Here is a 17,175-nt window from a genome sequence, read left to right as displayed (position 1 = left end):
ACCAAAAAAAAAAAAAAAAACATTAGCTGGGAGTGGTGGCGGGCACCTGTAGTCCCAGCTACTTGGGAGGCTGAGGCAGGAGAATGGCGTGAACCCGGGAGGCAGACTTTGCAGTGAGCCGAGATCGTGCCACTGCACTCCAGGCTGGGCAACACAGCAAGATTCCCGTCTCAAAAAAAAAAAAAAAAAAGGTATTATGTGGACTTTGAAGGTCATCTCTATCAATTTGAGGTTGAATGGGAAGAACAGTTTTGTTGACATCCTTTAGCTGTGTTACAGGTACAATTTTGTTTTTTACTCAGGCAAAAGAAAATGTGTGTGTGTGTTAAATACAGTCAGCCCCCTTTATCTGTGGGTCCTGCATCCTCGCTTTCTACCAACCTCAGATCAAAAATATTCCAGAAAAAAAAGGATGGTTGCATCTGTACTGAACATGTACAAACTTTTTTTCTTGTCATTATTCTTTATGCAATAAAGTATAACAACTATTTATTTAGCATCTCCATTGTATTAGGTATTGTGAGTAATCTAGAGATTATTTGAAGGGTATTGGAGGATGTGTCCAGGCTGAAGGCAAGTACTATGGCATTTTATGTCAGGGACACCTACAGATTTTTGTATCCAGCCGTGGATCCTGTACAGTTTAACATTTCCACACGCTGAGGGTATGATGGTTCTGGGTTGGGTTGGGCCCCCATGTTTGAGGAAGTGTGCCCATCATGATTGTACACCCTTGTTGTAAACTTTGGATATGTCTATTTTGATATTTAAAACATTTTCGGATTAAGTCTGAAAAATGCCAAGATACTAATAATATTTTAAAGGGGAATTGATAGAACTCATTATTAGAACTTTCTAATAGTAGAAAGGAAGTCTATTTATTTTATGAAATTGTCAGTTCATCTTAAGATCTAATAGTCTTTTCCAATTAGCAGCGACTTAATTCAGACTACCTCAAAAGAATAATTTAACGTTTATTTTGTAGAAAAGAGCAATTTTAAAATAGCCTGGGAAAACTTAGGTAAGTTTTCCTTAATCCTGACTCTTAATTTGTGGCTACAAGTGGCAATGATGTGAACATAAGTTGTGCTATTTATTAATATATTGCTTTTCATAAATCAGTCCCTTCTTTGTAATTAGGTAAAAAGAGAAAGACATTCTTGATTTTGGTGACTAGGGTTGTAGATGCTGGGAAGCTTTGTCACTAAAATTGATGAACCAGATGCACGTCACCAGCCAATCACGCTGATTCTTAATGCTGTAAGTATGAACATACAGTATAAAACTGTTGATAGAATACATCGGTCTTATGAAATGAAATGTTTTGGTTAAGGATTTTTTAAACAAATTTCACATTACACTACTGACTTTACTAAATCTGAGTCTTGTATTTCTGAACAGGGCACCATGGCCTGGCACCGTCACGTTTTCCAAGGAACCTGCCGGAGCTCCGGTGGAAGCTGCTCCTTGGGCCAATGGAGGCTCTTAGCTGGTAGGCCCTTCTTTAGTCACCACAGGATGCCTGCCATTCATGAACAGAAAGGAGAGGACGGGCTTTGAATAAAACACAGGTAAGTTTCCCAACTGCGTTTCTTTCATTAATATTTCAGTCTTGGCCAGGCAAAGTGTCTCACGTCTGTAATCTCAGCATTTTGGGAGGCCAAGGTGGGCAGATCATGAGGTCAGGAGATAGAGACCATCCTGGCCGACATGGAGAAACCCTGTCTCTACTTTTCAGTACAAAATTAGCCGGGCGTGGTGGCGCGTGCCTGTAATCCCAGCTACTCGGGAGGCTGAGGCTGAGGCAGGAGAAACACTTGAACCCAGGAGGCGGAGGTTGTGGTGAGCCGAGATGGCACCATTACACTCCAGCCTGGGCAACAAGGGCGAAACTCCTTCTCAAAAAAAAAAAAAAAAAAACAGCTCCTCTGAGTTGCACATGGCTTGTCCACTGCCTCGCTACATACAGACTGTGTGCTGAGTCTGCTCTTAGGACCTCACGGAAGAAGTGTCTGGCCCACATCAGTGTGGATGCTTGTGCTTGGATTGCTTGCCCACAGCTCCCCTGGGCTGGCTTCTTCTGGGAAGCTTTCCTCCACTCTACAGGTTACTCATAAATAGCAGTCCCATAGCTCCATGGCTTCCCACACCCCTTGTGCAGATGGCAATGTGATGTCCCTCTCCTTACCTATATTCTTCTCTGGAGCACAAGCTCTAAGGATGGGAATAACATCATCTCCTCAGCACCTAGCTCAGTCTTTCAGACAAAGAAAACATGTAAGATGGCCGGGCACAGTGGCTCATGCCTGTAATCCCAACACTTTGGGAAGCTGAGGCGGGCCAATCACGAGGTGGGGAGATCGAGACCATCCTGGCTAACACAGTGAAACCCCGTCTCTACTAAAACTACACAAAAAAAAACTTTGCCAGGCGTGGCGGTGGGTGCCTGAAGTCCCAGCTATTCGGAAGGCTGAGGCAGGAGAATGGAGTGAACCTGGGAGGTGGAGCTTGCAGTGAGTGGAGATCGCCACTGCACACCAGCCTGGGTGACAGAGCGAGACTCCATCTCAAAAAAAAAAAAAAAGAAAACATCTAAGAAATAGTTGCCAAAATAATTGAATACAGTATCTTCAACTCAGATTATTTTCTTTGTTAGGATCTGGAAAATATTTGTGAGGCCATTGGACTTCAGATTTCAGTGTCAGGTGGTGTTGAAAGTTGAAGTCGTTTCTTCAAGAAGTAAACCTCTGCCACTTGGACTGTGCTCAGACATTTCATTGATTTTGTTTAATCAACATTTTCTGGCTTTGGGAGGTGTCCCTCTTGGTGGAACACAGTAAGTGTCAAAGATGGACACATAGTCCATGATTTGTAGTGTGTGGGAGCAGACCACAAATTAATGTTTGGAGAACAATTTTGTCATAACTGACACTGTTGAGGCTCAGTTGTACAGAACTGGAGAAGTCTTTCAGCTTGGCACATGTCCTGATTCAGCCTCTGTTTAACGTATATTCCAATCCTGATTCTCTCTTCACTGGCTACAAAGACCACCTGAGACGTGCACAACACAGGAGCTGCTGGGGGAGGGGTAGTATTATCACCCCAAACTCACAGCCACTTCGTATTTTCAAAAACCAGCTTAGAGCGAGGGGTACTGATAACTGCATAGAGAACACGCAGTCCGTCCATTCTTCTCAGTGATGTACATTTCTCAATCAGCAACCACGTGGTTTTAGCAAACCCCACAGAAGTGGTTTTGATGTACCAGCCTTGAGTGTCACATCTCCCAACCATACCAAATGGATCACCTAACTGGGTGGGGTGGGGGGGACCCTCAGAAATGAGATTTAGTACTTACTGTAAAATTGCTTTTTTTTTTTTTCTTTTGAGATGGAGTCTCACTCTGTTGCCCAGGCTGGAGTGCAATGGCGTGATCACTGCTCACTGCAACCTCCGCCTCCTGGGCTCAACCAGTTCTCCTGCCTCAGCCTCCCAAGTAGCTATAATTACAGGTGCATGCCACCACTCCCAGCTAATTTTTATATTTTTAGTAGAGACAGGGTTTCACCATGTTGGCCAGGCTGCTTTGAAACTCCTGACCTCAGGTGATCTGCCCGCCTTGGCCTCCCACAGTTCTGGGATTACAGGCGTGAGCCACTGCACGCTGCTGAGAATCTTTTTATTTGCTGATTTGTCCCTTGTGCATTTTCTTTGTTCAGATGTCTATTCAGATCTTTTTCTCACTTGTAAATTTTTTTAATTGTTAAGAATTTTCTATCTAGTTTAGATATAAGCCCTTTATCAGACATGTGTTTTGCAAATATTTTCTCCTAGTCTGTGGTTTCTATTGTGTCTCTTAACACTCATTTTATCTATTTATTTATTTTTTAAATTATACTTTATGTTCTAGGGTTCCTGCGCACAACGTGCAGGTTTGTTACATATGCATACATGTTCCATGTTGGTGTACTGCACCCATTAACTCATCATTTACATTAGGTATATCTCCTAATGCGATCCCTCCCCCGTCCCCCCACCCCACAACAGGCCCCAGTGTGTGATGTTCCCCTTCCTGCATCGCAAGAACAGAAAACCAAACACCGCATGTTCTCACTCATAGGTGGGAATTGAACAATGAGATCACACTCATTTTATTTTTACTTTTGGAACTAAAGAAGAGGAACGGTCAGCTTTCTGTTATTCTTGTCACAGTAATGGCAGAAACAAGCCTGCTAATGCTACGTTGAGCAAAGAAAGTCACATGGTCAAGTCCAACATTAATGAAATGGGGTAGTACATGCAGGTGGGGGATGGGAAAAAGAAATGCTTCATAAGAGTAATATCATCTGCCATCTGGGAACCTACAATGGCTTTCTATTACCTTATTCTTTGGTTTGTTTAATGTTGGAATCTTTCTGAAAGATTCTTCAACCTTTCTGGGAAAATCTAATCTGATAACACCATCAAAGACACATTTCTTCTTTTGGCATAAATTCTAAGATATCATTCACATTTATCAATGTTACATATATAAGAACTCACCAACCATATTCTTCCTTGAGGAATTACAGCATGTAATGGTTATAGAATTACCATTCTATAGATTGTATAGAATGGCTATAGATTGTAATTTTATAATCATCTAACAGTTTTATAATGGATTGGTTGCTTACTATCAATTTTGTTAAAGTCATGGCTTCTCCAGGCATTTCTTGCTTATCAAAATTATTTCATGAGATGGGTCTGTCCTTGTATATTTGAAAATGATGTTTGCTTCCTTCTGCTTAGAAAACAACTTGAACTACCTGTCTGGATCACATGGTCTTGTCCTGATAACTTGGTAGAGGTTGCTTCAGCATTGTTATTATTGTTGGGTGGTTATTATTAATATATTTCATATTCTGTTTAAAAAATGAAAATTTTACACAACACCAATGTCTTCTTTTCCATTCCAGTACATTTTTCAGAAGTAACTAATGCTATTGGCTTTGTGCATTATAATTCCAGACCATTTTATATGTCTTTAGTTATATATACAGTATACACACACATTGTCGTATTATTCCATTTTTTCTAGCATTAAACATTGCTATGGAAAACTCTGAGAAAAATATATATTTGAACAGAACTTTTTCTTTTCTCAGATGTCCCCTCCTTAGGAATCTTTCTTTGATCTTCGAAGTTTGGTAACAACTTTATGTATATCCTGGCCGGGAGCAGTGGCTCATGCCTGTAATTTCAGCACTTTGGGAGGCCGAGGCAGGTGGATCACCTGAGGTCAGGAGTTTGCCTGGCCAACATGGTGAAACCCTGTCTTTACTAAAAATACAAAAAGTTAGCCAGGTGTGGTGGCTGGCACCTGTAATCCCAGCTATGTGGGAGGCTGAGGCAGGAGAGTCACTTGAACCCAGGAGGCAGAGGTTGCAGTGAGCTGAGATCACGCCACTGCGCTCTGGCCTGGGCAACAAGAGTGAAACTTTGCCTCAAATAAATAAATAAATATAAATAAATGTGTAACTTCATCTCAAATAAATAAATGTGTATAGTTCATTGTTCATTATTGTATGACATTTTCCTGGACATTTTATACAATACATATGTGTACTTAACGATAGAAGAAAAATATTCCAAATATAGTAGAAGAAAAAAAAATTTTATCCAGAGGTTTCCAACACATTTTATTTTGTAGATCACAGATTTAAAGCTTTTGAGGCCCAACATCTCTATTAATTCCTATAAAATGTCTGATCAATTTCAGTTTTGTAGCAGGCTCTTCTGTACGCTGGAGGTCTGGTCACACATGCATACAGGTTGCCTGCTGGTTCCTGGAGGTGGTCACGTCCAAGAAGCCTCTTCTAGGGAGCTTCATATTCCCAGGGGAGGGTTCCTTTGTTAAGAAGTGGATAGGTTTACCCACGTGGCTTTGGTGCCTGTGAGCAGGAAGTGTCAGAAACTTTCAGGGTGTGCTACTGCTTCTCTTAGGAAGTCAGGCACCCAAGGATCCAGTGCCCTTCTGCTTAATGAGAAGGATTCCTTCTCATTGTTGAGTGGGTTAAAATACAAGGAAGCTGGCAGGGCACAGTGGCTCACTCCTGTAATCCCAGCACCTTGGGAGGCCTAGGTGGGTGGATTACAATCTTAGGAGTTGGAGAGCAGCCTGGCCAATATGGTGAAACTCCGTCTCTACTATAAAATACAAAAATTAGGGATCTGGTGGTGCACGCCTGTAGTCCCACCTACTTGGGAGGCTGAAAGGGGAGAATTGCTGGAACCCAGGAGGCAGAGGTTGCAGTCAGCCGAGATCATGCCACTCTACTCCAGCCTGGGTGACAGAGCAAAACTCCATCTCAAAAACAAAAAACAAAGAAATATATATATATATATATATGGAAGCCTCTGTTTTTAAGTAACACAGATAACACCTTTTTAGATCACCTATTCTAGAACTACAGATTTGTTGTTGTTGTTTTGTTTTGAAAGAGTCTCACTCTGTCACCCATACTGGAGTGCAGTGGCAAGATCTTGGCTCACTGCAACTTCCAACTCCCAGACTCAAGCGATTCTCCTGCCTCAGTCTCCCAAGTAGCTGGGATTACAAGCACATGCCACTACCACCCGGCTAATTTTTGTATTTTTTGTAGAGACGGGGGTTTCAGCATGTTGGCCAGGCTGGTCTTAAACTCCTGACTTCACATGATCCACCCGCCTGGGCCTCCCAAAGTGCTGGGATTACAGGCTGTACCCGGCCTAGAACTGTAAAATTTAATTCAAGAAAATACAGGTCCCATGAAAGATGTAAGAGTTTTATAAAGCTAAAATCTAGTGTTTTCCAGTAAATTACACTTTAGCCAAAACCCTCCCAATGCTTCTAAAATAATACTAAAAGGGGCATCTGGTAATACAGCAGCAATTTTTTTTTTTTTTTTTTTTTTTTGAGATGGAGTCTCACTCTGTTGTCCAGGCTAGAGTGCAGTGGCTCGATCTCAGCTCACTGCAACCTCTGCCACCTGGGTTAAAGCGATTCTTCTGCCTCAGCCTCCCGAGTAGCTGGGATTACAGGAGCCCACCAGCATGCCCGACTTAATTTTTTATTTTTAGTAGAGACGAGGTTTCACCATGTTGGCCAGGCTGGTCTCGAACTCCTGACCTCAGGTGATACACCTGCCTCAGCCTCCCAAAATGCTGGGATTACAGGCATGAGCCATTGCACCCAGCCATACAGGAGCAAGTTTAAAAATTAAATATTTATTTGAATAACAAGCTTACATTTGAACTGCAACATTGGCAATGCAGATTTTGAACGCGGATCACACAAAGTATGTATAAAATACTACTGGCCCAGAGAACAAAACACTGCTAAGAATTAGGCTAAATAGTTGCTGCTTTAAGAAAATAAAAGGCCTGAAATCAATATACAATATTTTTAAAAATGTATTGGCTGGGCACAGTGGCTCATGCCTGTAATTTCAGCACTTTGGGAGGCCAAGATAGGAGTATCATCTGAGGTCAGGAGTTCAAGACCAGCCTGGCCGACATGGTGAAACTCCATCTCTATTAAAAATAAAAAATTGGCTGGGCGCGGTGGCTCAAGCCTGTAATCCCAGCACTTTGGGAAGCCGAGACGGGTGAATCACGAGGTCAGGAGATCGAGACCATCCTGGCTAACACGGTGAAACCCCGTCTCTACTAAAAAATACAAAAAACTAGCCGGGCGAGGTGGCAGGCGCCTATAGTCCCAGCTACTCGGGAGGCTGAGGCAGGAGAATGGCGGGAACCCGGGAGGCGGAGCTTGCTGTGAGCTGAGATCCGGCCACTGCACTCCAGCCTGGGTGACAGAGCGAGACTCCGTCTCAAAAAAAAAAATAAATAAATAAATAATTAGGCCGGGCACGGTGGCTCACGCCTGCAATCCCAGCACTTTGGGAGGCTGAGACAGGCGGATCACGAGGTCAGGAGATCGAGACCATCCTGGCTAACATGGTGAAACCCCGTCTCTACTAAAAATACAAAAAATTAGCCAGGTGTGGTGGTGCTCGCCTATAGTCCCAGCTACTCGGAGGCTGAGGCAGCTACTCGGGAGGCTGAGGCAGGAGAATGGCGGGAACCCGGGAGGCGGAGCTTGCTGTGAGCTGAGATCCGGCCACTGCACTCCAGCCTGGGTGACAGAGCGAGACTCCGTCTCAAAAAAAATAAATAAATAAATAAATAATTAGGCCGGGCACGGTGGCTCACGCCTGCAATCCCAGCACTTTGGGAGGCTGAGACAGGCGGATCACGAGGTCAGGAGATCGAGACCATCCTGGCTAACATGGTGAAACCCCGTCTCTACTAAAAATACAAAAAATTAGCCAGGTGTGGTGGTGCTCGCCTATAGTCCCAGCTACTCGGAGGCTGAGGCAGGAGAATGGCGTGAACCTGGAAGGCGGAGTTTACAGTGAGCCGAGATTGTGCCACTGCACTCCAGCCTGGGCTACAAAGCGAAACTCCATCTCAAAAATAAATAAATAAATAAATAAATAAATAAATAAATTAGCTGGGTATGGTGACACGCGCCTGTAGTCCCAGCTACCCAGGAGGCTGAGGCAGAAGAATTGCTCGAACCCGGGAGGAGGAACTTGCAGTGAGCCGAGATCACGCTCTTGCACTCCAGCCTGGGCGAGGGGAGACTCTGTCTCGGGGGAAAAAAAAAAAGGTATTAAACACTACCATATACAGAACAATCTTTGTTATTGACTATCTTTAAAAATTATTTGTGCAGTTAATTATATATTACAAATGAGCGTAATACATGAACTTCCTTTTGGAAGGCAATTCCTTGTTACACTAAAAATCATCTAATTTTGGCTGGGCGTGGTGGCTTATGCCTATAATTCCAGCATATTTGGAGACCAAGATGGGCAGATCGACTGAGGTCAGGGGTTGGAGACCAGCCTGCTGAACATGGTGAAAACCTGCCTTTACAAGTGAGCCAGGCATGGTGGCGGGCACCTGTAGTCCCAGCTCCTTAGGGAGGCTGAGGCAGGAGAATCGCTTGAACCTGGAAGGCAGAGGTGGCAGTGAGCTGAGACTGTGCCACTGCACTCTGGCCTGAGCAACAAGAGCAAAACTCAGTCTAAAAAAAAAAAAAAAAACCTAATTACATCACATTGCAAATATCTCATTTTTGCTGTTAATAAACAGTTAATAGTATTACTATAAATATCAAGAAGGCTACAAAGTAAGATTTCTTTTTGTCTTCAAAGTGTGTTTTATGCAGTGAAGCACTTAACTGTGATGAACAGAATGCAGTACTGGAAACTGTCCTGGGTGTGAGATGCTCTTGAGTGACTAGACTAGGCTTTTCTATTTTTTTATTTTTTTATTTTTTGAGACAGAGTCTCATTCTCTCGCAAGGCTGGAGTGCAGTAGCGCAACCTCGGCTCACCGCAACCTCTGTCCCCCAGGTTCAAGTGATTTTCCGGCCCCAACCTCCCAAGTCGCTGGGACTACAGGCACCCACCACCACGCCCGGTTAATTTTTTTGAATTTTTAGTAGAGACGGGGTTTCACCATGTTGGCCAGGATGGTCTTGATCTCTTGACCTCGTGATCCACCTTCCTGGGCCTCCCAAAGTGCTGGGATTACAGGCTTGAGCCAACGCACCTGGTCCAAGACTAGGCTTGTCAAGTCAAAGACAAAGGAATTATGCAACCCTCTTACAACTGGGATACCATCCTGTGCCACTTACCAATGTTGTCTTTCCAGAAAACCATTCAAGACACTAAAAAAAGATCAGACTTATATGATATACATAAAATGAAAAGACACCAACTGCTATTTGACGCTATTGGTAATGTCTGTCATATGTGAAAACACTTTTTTATTTTATGTGAGACTGAGTTTCGCTCTTGTTGCCCAGGCTGGAATGCAATGGCGCAATCTCAGCTCACAGCAACCTCTGCCGCCCGGGTTCAAGCAGTTCTCCTACCTCAGCCTCCTGAGTAGCTGGGATTACAGGCATGTGCCACCATGCCTGGCTAATTTTCTGTATTTTTAGTAGAGACGGAGTTTCTCCATGTTGGTCAGGCTGGTCTCGAACTCACAACCTCAGGTGATCTGCCTGCCTCAGCCTCCCATAGTGCTGGGATTACAGGCATGACCCACCGTGCCTGCCCGTGAAAGCACTTTTAAAAAGAGAGTACTTCTGCTGCTTGGCCACATTCAGTACCTGTTCCCAAACCCCGAAGCCAGTAATGTCAGTGGTTGCATGGGCATTGAACATGTACATGATTCCTGCAGCTTTCCTGTTGAGCTGGATCATATTCATCAATGCTTTTCGGTACATTAATTCTACATCTTCTTGGATGACCACTAGTTTATTTCATTTTTCAGAAATATCCAGCCACTGGTGCACAGCCATTGCGACTTGTGCCCCCAGGGGATCTTGTCAACTCCAGTATGTCCCCCCAGCACTGTGTTACCTGGCATAATAAAGGTAGTTGGGCTGTAGTTGTAGTGACTCCTCCCAAAACAACCCAGGAGTTTAATACTGTTTGGCCATCAGTTACAGATATTCCTGCTTCTTCTTCTGTGGCTTTAAAAGCCTGTCTCATCAGCTGGGTGTGGTGGCTCATGCCTGTAATCCCAGCACTTTGGGAGTCCGAGGTAGGTGGATCACCTGAGGTCAGGAGTTTGAGACCAGCCTGGCCAACATGGTGAAACCCCATCGCTACTAAAAATACAGAAAGTTAGGTGGGCATGGTGGTGCTTGACTGTAATCCCAGCTACTCGGGAGGCTGAGGTAGAATTGCTTGGGTGGCAGCGTAAGATGCCCTCTCAAAAAAAAAAAAAAATGAAAAAAAAATTCAGGGACATCACCTTTCTCTGCCAGTCATTATCTTACCAATGAAAGAAAACATATTCAAATCAATTTTTTGTTCAGAAAATGTTTATTTTATTGTATCTTTGAACTTTTTTATTGTTCTGCTTTTTTTTACTTCAAAAGCACCTACTATATGTATTTTTTCTCTTTTGTTTCCCTTTTTTTTCCAAGATATGTTTTTGTTACTTTCCTTTTTGATTTTTTCACTATTACCATTATTTATATACCATGTACCTGGAGAGTTTCCAATGTTTCTCTTGTTATTGGCTTTTAGTTTTATGCCATTTTACTCTGAGAAGATACTATGATTCTCATTTTTTAAATGCTTTTTTTGAGATTTGTTCTGTGGCCTAAAATGTGGCCTATCCTGGAGAATGTTTTGTGAGCTGATGAGAGGAACGCAGGTTCTGCAGTTGCTGGGTGAAATGTGCTGTAATTACCTGTCAGGTCCCTTTGACTTCTATTGGAGTGTAAGTCTAGTCTTTGTTGCTTTTCTGCCCAGAGGGTGTGTCTGTTGCTGAAAGTGAGTGTTGGAGTCTCCAGCTATTATTGTCTGTCTCTGTCTGTTGCTCGAATAACTCTTACTTTAATAATTGGGGCTCCTGTGTCAGGTGTGTTTACATTGACAACTGTTCTACCTTCTTGCTGAATTGATCTCTATCATTTTATAATGACCTTTATTTTCTATTTTTGTGCTTTTTTGACCTAAAGCCTACTTCATGTGACAAACATAGCTACACACCCACTTTTGGTAACACCTTTCATTTCTTACCATCTTCATTGAATCTTACTTCTTCACATTTACCAAAATGTCTACTTTTGAGCCATGGCACCTCTTTGAATCTTCAGATTCACCACATGCTGATCAATCATTCCTTTTTATCTGTACTCTGAGGAATCCGAAATAGGCATTTTTGCAAGGACGTCTAGGAGGGAAACATAAATCTGTGTGTCAAAAGAATGAACATAGAAAATAATGTGTCCTGGTTAACAAAAGTTCTCATTGTAAAGTGTTATGCACAAGATTATGGAATTTTATGTGCCATAAATGAAATTATCTTGATTTGCCTAAAACTACATTTTGTTTAAAACTACTTTTAAAAATTACATGTTACTCTAATAAATGCATTTTTGAGAATTTGGTGACTTCTTATTTCCTAGACCTCTTTAATTTCAAATTAAATTCCAGCATATTTTGTTTGCATGAGGCAGAAATTTAAAAATAAAGATGCGTTCATTCACTCCAAGAAAAGTAACAGGCAAGGCATGGGTTAAAAAGAAAAGAACAAGTTTTCCTCTCCTTAGCAGCTCACTTCAAGGACAGTTGTAAGATAAGCTGTTTGAGAAGCCAAGGCCAAAGGAATGGGCTCCAGACACCATCCCCTTCCAGAGCAAGGTTGAAGGGAAAAAAAAAAAAAAAGACAAATTATTTTACTGTTACTGTTTCCTCAGGCTTCTTAAGCATGTAAAATGTAAATACAGACATTTTACAAATGTCTGTATGTAGCCAGTTCTTGTTTTTCTTTCAATGCAGCTACAAGGCCACCAGCTATGCAAGGCCACAAGTTATGTTATGCTATAGATTATGTGACCTATCATATGATTAGGTGCTTTGGTTTTATTTATTGTAAGTCCACTTACAAAAACCCCGCTCTGTCTTTGTTTAATGTTCAGCTTTTTGGATGCGAATCCACTGAGCTGACGTGTACCTAAAATAAACAATCCTCCTGTACTCTCATATCCGTCTCTCCAGTCCTCAGTGTGACTTTCACATCATAAATCTTAGTTTATCAATAAACATTTTGAATGGATCTAATGGATTGTGTGGTTGTCTAAATGGTAGGAGTCTGAAGACCTCAAGCAGGCAGGAACTGGGCAAGGGTAGGATCATGGTGCAGGCAGGATCAGGGTGCCGTGTGGATGGGCTCCAGTAGGAGTAGGGTGCTGGTGGGGTGGGGCACAGGTAGGAGCAGCATGTGGGTAGGATCCTTGTGTGGGTAGTATTGGGGTGCTGGCAGGGTGAGGCATGGGTGGTATGGGGTGCTAGCAGGGCAGGGTGTGGGTAGGAGCAGGGTTTGGGTTTGGGCTGGTGCTGGAGTGGTGGGGCATGGGTAGGAGCGGGGTGTGAGTAGGAGTGGGGTTCAGATAGGAGTAGGGTGATTGCTTGGGCCAGGCATGTGTAGGATGGGGTGCTGGCAGGGTAGGGCAGGGCAGGGCACTGGAAGGAGCAGAGTGCAGGTAGAAGCAGGGTGCTGGTGGGGCAGAGAATGGGTAGGAGTGGAGTGCGGGTAAGATTGGGGTTCTGGTGGGGCTAAGGTGGGTAGGATGGAGTGCTGCAGGACGGGTACAGTTCGGTGCTGGCGGGGTGGGGCGCGGGTAGGATGTGGTCCTGCTGAGAGGTGACAACATTCTATCAGCTCTCGCTCTCGGTGCTCACTCTGGCCGTGCTTGGGGAGCCTTTAGCCTGCCACGGCACTGTGGGAGCACCTCTCTAGGCTGGCAGAGGCCGGAGCCAGCTTCCTCCGCTTTTTGGGAGGTGTGGAGGGAAGAGGATTGGGAAGGAACCGGGGTTGCGGGCGGCGACCGCGGGCCAGCGCGAGTTCCGGCGGGGGCGGGGCGAGGGGCGCGGGGCGCACTAGGAGCGGCCGGCCGCGGCAGCGGGCCCAGGGCGGTGAGGGGCTTAGCACCCGGGCCAGCAGCTGCAGAGGTTGCGGAGGTTGCGCCGGGTCCCCCAGCACTGTTGGCGCTGGGCTCAAATTCTTGCCCGGCCTCAGCTACCTCCCCGCAGGGCAGGGCTCAGGACCTGCAGCCCGCCATGCCCAAGCCCCCTGCTCCGCCCTGGGCTCCCGCGCGGCCCAAGCCTCCCCAACGGGCGCCGCCCTCTGCTCCGCGGCGTCAGGTCCCATCAACCACCCAGGGGCTGAGGAGTGCTGGTGCATGGTGTGGGAACTGGCAGGCAACTCCACCTGCTGCCCCGCTGCAGGATCCACTACGTGAAGCCACCTGGGCTCCTGAGTCTGGTGGAGACTTGGAGAACTTTTATATGTAGCTAAGGGATCGTAAATGCACCAATCGGCACTCTGTGTCTAGCGCAGGGATCATAAATGCACCAATCAGCACCCTGTCAAAACGGACCAATCAGCTCTCTGTAAAGCGGACCAATCAGCTCTCTGCAAAATGGACCAATCAGCTCTCTGCAAAATGGACCAATTCGGCAGGATATGGGTGGGGTCAGATAAGGGAATAAAAGCAGTCTGCCCCTGCCGACAGCTCACTTGGGTGGTACTGCCAGTGTGGTTGGTTTGTTCTTTTTCTCTCTGCCATGAGTTTTATTGTTACTCACTTTTTGTGTTTGTACTGCGTTTACGAGCTGTAATGTTCGCTGTGAAGGTCTGCACCTTCACTCCTGAAGCTAGCCTAGACCACGAACCCACATTGCCTTCAAGAGCGGTAACACTCACGGTAAAGGTCTGTAGCTTCACTCCTGTCAGCAAGACCACGAACCCACCAGAAGGAAGAAACTCCAGACACATCTGAACATCTGCAGGAACAAACTCTGGACATACCACCTCTAAGAACTGTAATACTCGCTGCGAGGGTCTGTGGTTTCATTCTTAAAGTCAGTGAGACCAAGAACCTACCAATTCTGGACACTGCCGGGCAGGGCAGTAGGTAGGAGCTAGATGCTGCGGTCGGTGCTGGGTAGGAGCAGGGTGACAGCTGGGCCAAGCCCAGGAAAGAGCAGGGTGCCGAGGGCGCAGGTGGGAGCGGGGTGTGGGTGGAGCAGGATGCTGACGGGGCAGAGTGGGGTACTGGTGCGGAGAAACATGGGTAGGATCGGAGTGCTGGAGGGGCGTGGGAGAGTGGGAGGGAGTGCGATAGGGGCAGGGTGATTGAGGGGCGCGGGTAGGATGTGGTACTGGCAGGACCGAGTGTGGGTATGAGCAGGGTGCTGGCGAGGCGGGGTGCGGTTAGGACGGGGCCGTGGGTAAGTGGAGGGTGATGGCAGGGCAGAGCGTTGATAGGAGCGGGATGCCAGCAGGACGCGGGAAAGATCGGAACCTGATGTTGGAAAGGCCACCAGTAGCCTGGGTCCCAGCACATCTGCAGGCACAGCTACTCTTTCACCTGGTGCGCCAGTTTGCAGTTCGTGCATTTGCTCGTTTTGGCTGCACAGAGGGCAGGGAAGCCACGCACCGCGCGGGAGTGCGACGTTGGGAATGGCTGGGGGTGCGACCAAGGGGACTTGAAAACCGCCCCGCCTCCCTAGGTTCATCTGGCAGAGAGCACCACTCACAACCCCCGCGGTTTTTCGGAGGCACAGGCCCTGTGGAGCTGGGCCTCTGCAAAAGGGGTAGGGGACAGGGCAGAAGCAGGAGGACAGAAAGAGCTGGGCAAGGAAGGGGGTCCGAGAGGGCCTTTCTCAATATCCAGGTTAGTGGATAGGCCTGGGGGTCCTGCAGGGCTAGCCCGGAAGAAATGTAACTGGAAAACGAACTGGAAAAGGGTGTGGAAAAGGAGTTGGTCACCAGGCAGCAGCAGCAGGTGCTTTAGGCAATCATAGGGGCTGAGGAGGGGCGGCTGGCTTCTGATTGTCAGGCCTTGGGCAGGTAAGTTTCATGGAACTCAGATGAAACAAATGTAATTTTAAGACTAGCAGGATCAATTTCTCCTTTATTCAAGAAAGCTATGTAGTATATTGGGTCTATGGGAGAATTGGGAACCTTTCAGCCTCATCGGGGGAGCTGCAAGGGTGGGCGCCCTTCCCCACCTACTCTATGCAGGGGCACTCTTAGGATGTGGGACTGGCAGCAGAGGAGAGCAGGCAGCAGCAGAGAAGAACTGGAGTCCCAAAGACTTAATTTCTTCTAAAGAAGTGGCTGTGAACATATTCAGCTCACAAGGAGAAGCCAGTGGGCCTGCGCTGGGGGGGTTGTGGGCTGAGGTTGGATGTGGGTTCTTGGCCTCTGTGGGGAAAGTCCTTTGTTCTCTCCCCATCCCCCAAGCTGCCTCTTGAGGTCTGGCCTGCATCTAGGCACAGAGGGATGGAAGAAGGGAAGCCCATGGGGCCTTGGGGTGGGAGGGCCTAGGAACCTGAGTCTGGGGTGCCCCCAGGCCAGCTGCTCCTGTCTCTGCTGTGTCCTGGTGGGGCTCAGGGCTGAATGTGCGATCTGCACATCACTGCAGATTTGAAGTCAAAGTGAAGTCATCCTTGCAGGCAGGAGAGGGAGCTGTCAAGTCAGGGTCTGGCTCAGACTCGGCCAACAATTGTGTCCAGAGGTAGCCTGCTGAGGGGGAGGTGGTACGGGGAGAGCTGGGGAGCGGGGGCAGCCAGCCCAGGAGAGCTAACCTGGACCAAGGGACCAGGTGCTGCCTGCCACCCACCCTCGCCAGGGCTGACAAAGGTAGAGTTGGTCACAGGGAGCTCCCCATGGTGCAGACAGGTCCTATCTGTGAGGCTAGCAGCTACCCAGGCTGCACACTCGGGCCTATGCCCGGGGAAGGGGCCTGATAAGGAGGGAGAGGCTGGGGGGGAGGGGTGTGTGGAACTTTTGGTGGCGAACAGGCTCCTGTGACTCTCTTCTAGGAGAATGAATAGGTAAGCGGGTGGGTCTGAACAGCTCCCTCCCCACGCTTCCCAGGGACCACTCTGGCCAGATCTTGGCAGATGTGCACAAGCTGAATGTCTGGCTCAGCTCTGTGATGACCTCAGGGCCCATCTGAGACGGCAGTTCTGCCCAGAATCCGAACGACTTCTCTCCGTCCCCCCACCCCACCCTTGGGGGGCTTGAGTGGACACCTGACACCATGGGGGGATATAGCCTTCTCCTGGGAAAAAGGTCTGTAGGGGTCTTACATGGGTGCACCCTGCACACTTGGGCACATGCGCACACCTGTCTTCACATATGTGGACACATGTGCACATGGGTGCATATCTTTTCCCACGGGCATGTCCAGGGACCTGACCAGAGGGTCTTCCAGTGGAGGACAGAGTTGAAGCCCCAGGCCTCCTGGCCTCAGAGGCTGCAGGGAGAGGAGACTCAGCCCTGCCTGGGCCTGGGTGTGGGCTCAGGATCCAGAACATCAGGCAGCAGAAAGGAACTCTTCACCCAGCAGAGTGGAAACGGGGCCCCTCCTGAGGGTCCCACAAGGGGAATTTGAGGCCAGGTGGGGTGCCAGGCAGACATGCCAGCCTGCAACTGCCAAGGAGGCCTGGCCCTGGCTTCTGCGTCCCCAGGGAAAGGAAGGCCTGCATGGGGCTCTGCCTCCCTTTCTTGACTCCCCTTAGTCATCTCGCTCTAAAGTATGTGCTA

The 17,175-nt window shown here is 46.9% G+C and overlaps 1 long non-coding RNA gene across 3 annotated transcripts in view; it reads left to right on the top strand.

Moving 5' to 3' along the window:
• LOC108544811 (uncharacterized) overlaps window positions 1–5,279 on the top strand; it is a 13,420-nt gene extending 8,141 nt beyond the window's left edge. The window contains exons 4-7 of one of the 3 annotated variants that reach the window (XR_001889955.1): window positions 1,178–1,260; window positions 1,402–1,571; window positions 2,657–2,836; window positions 5,145–5,279. This is a non-coding gene — a long non-coding RNA (uncharacterized LOC108544811). Of the gene's footprint in view, window positions 1–1,122; window positions 1,261–1,401; window positions 1,572–2,656; window positions 2,837–5,144 lie in introns of all 3 variants that reach the window. The other 2 variants (XR_001889953.1, XR_001889954.1) reach the window with 2 other exon arrangements.
• The last annotated feature ends 11,896 nt before the right edge of the window (window positions 5,280–17,175 follow it).

Source organism: Rhinopithecus bieti, unplaced genomic scaffold (assembly GCF_001698545.2).
Source record: "Rhinopithecus bieti isolate Rb0 unplaced genomic scaffold, ASM169854v2 scaffold_26546, whole genome shotgun sequence".
In the NCBI taxonomy this organism is placed as follows: Eukaryota; Metazoa; Chordata; class Mammalia; order Primates; family Cercopithecidae; genus Rhinopithecus; species Rhinopithecus bieti.
The sequence above is the reverse complement of the archived record's forward strand: the minus strand, read 5'-3'. Positions and strand labels throughout refer to the sequence as shown.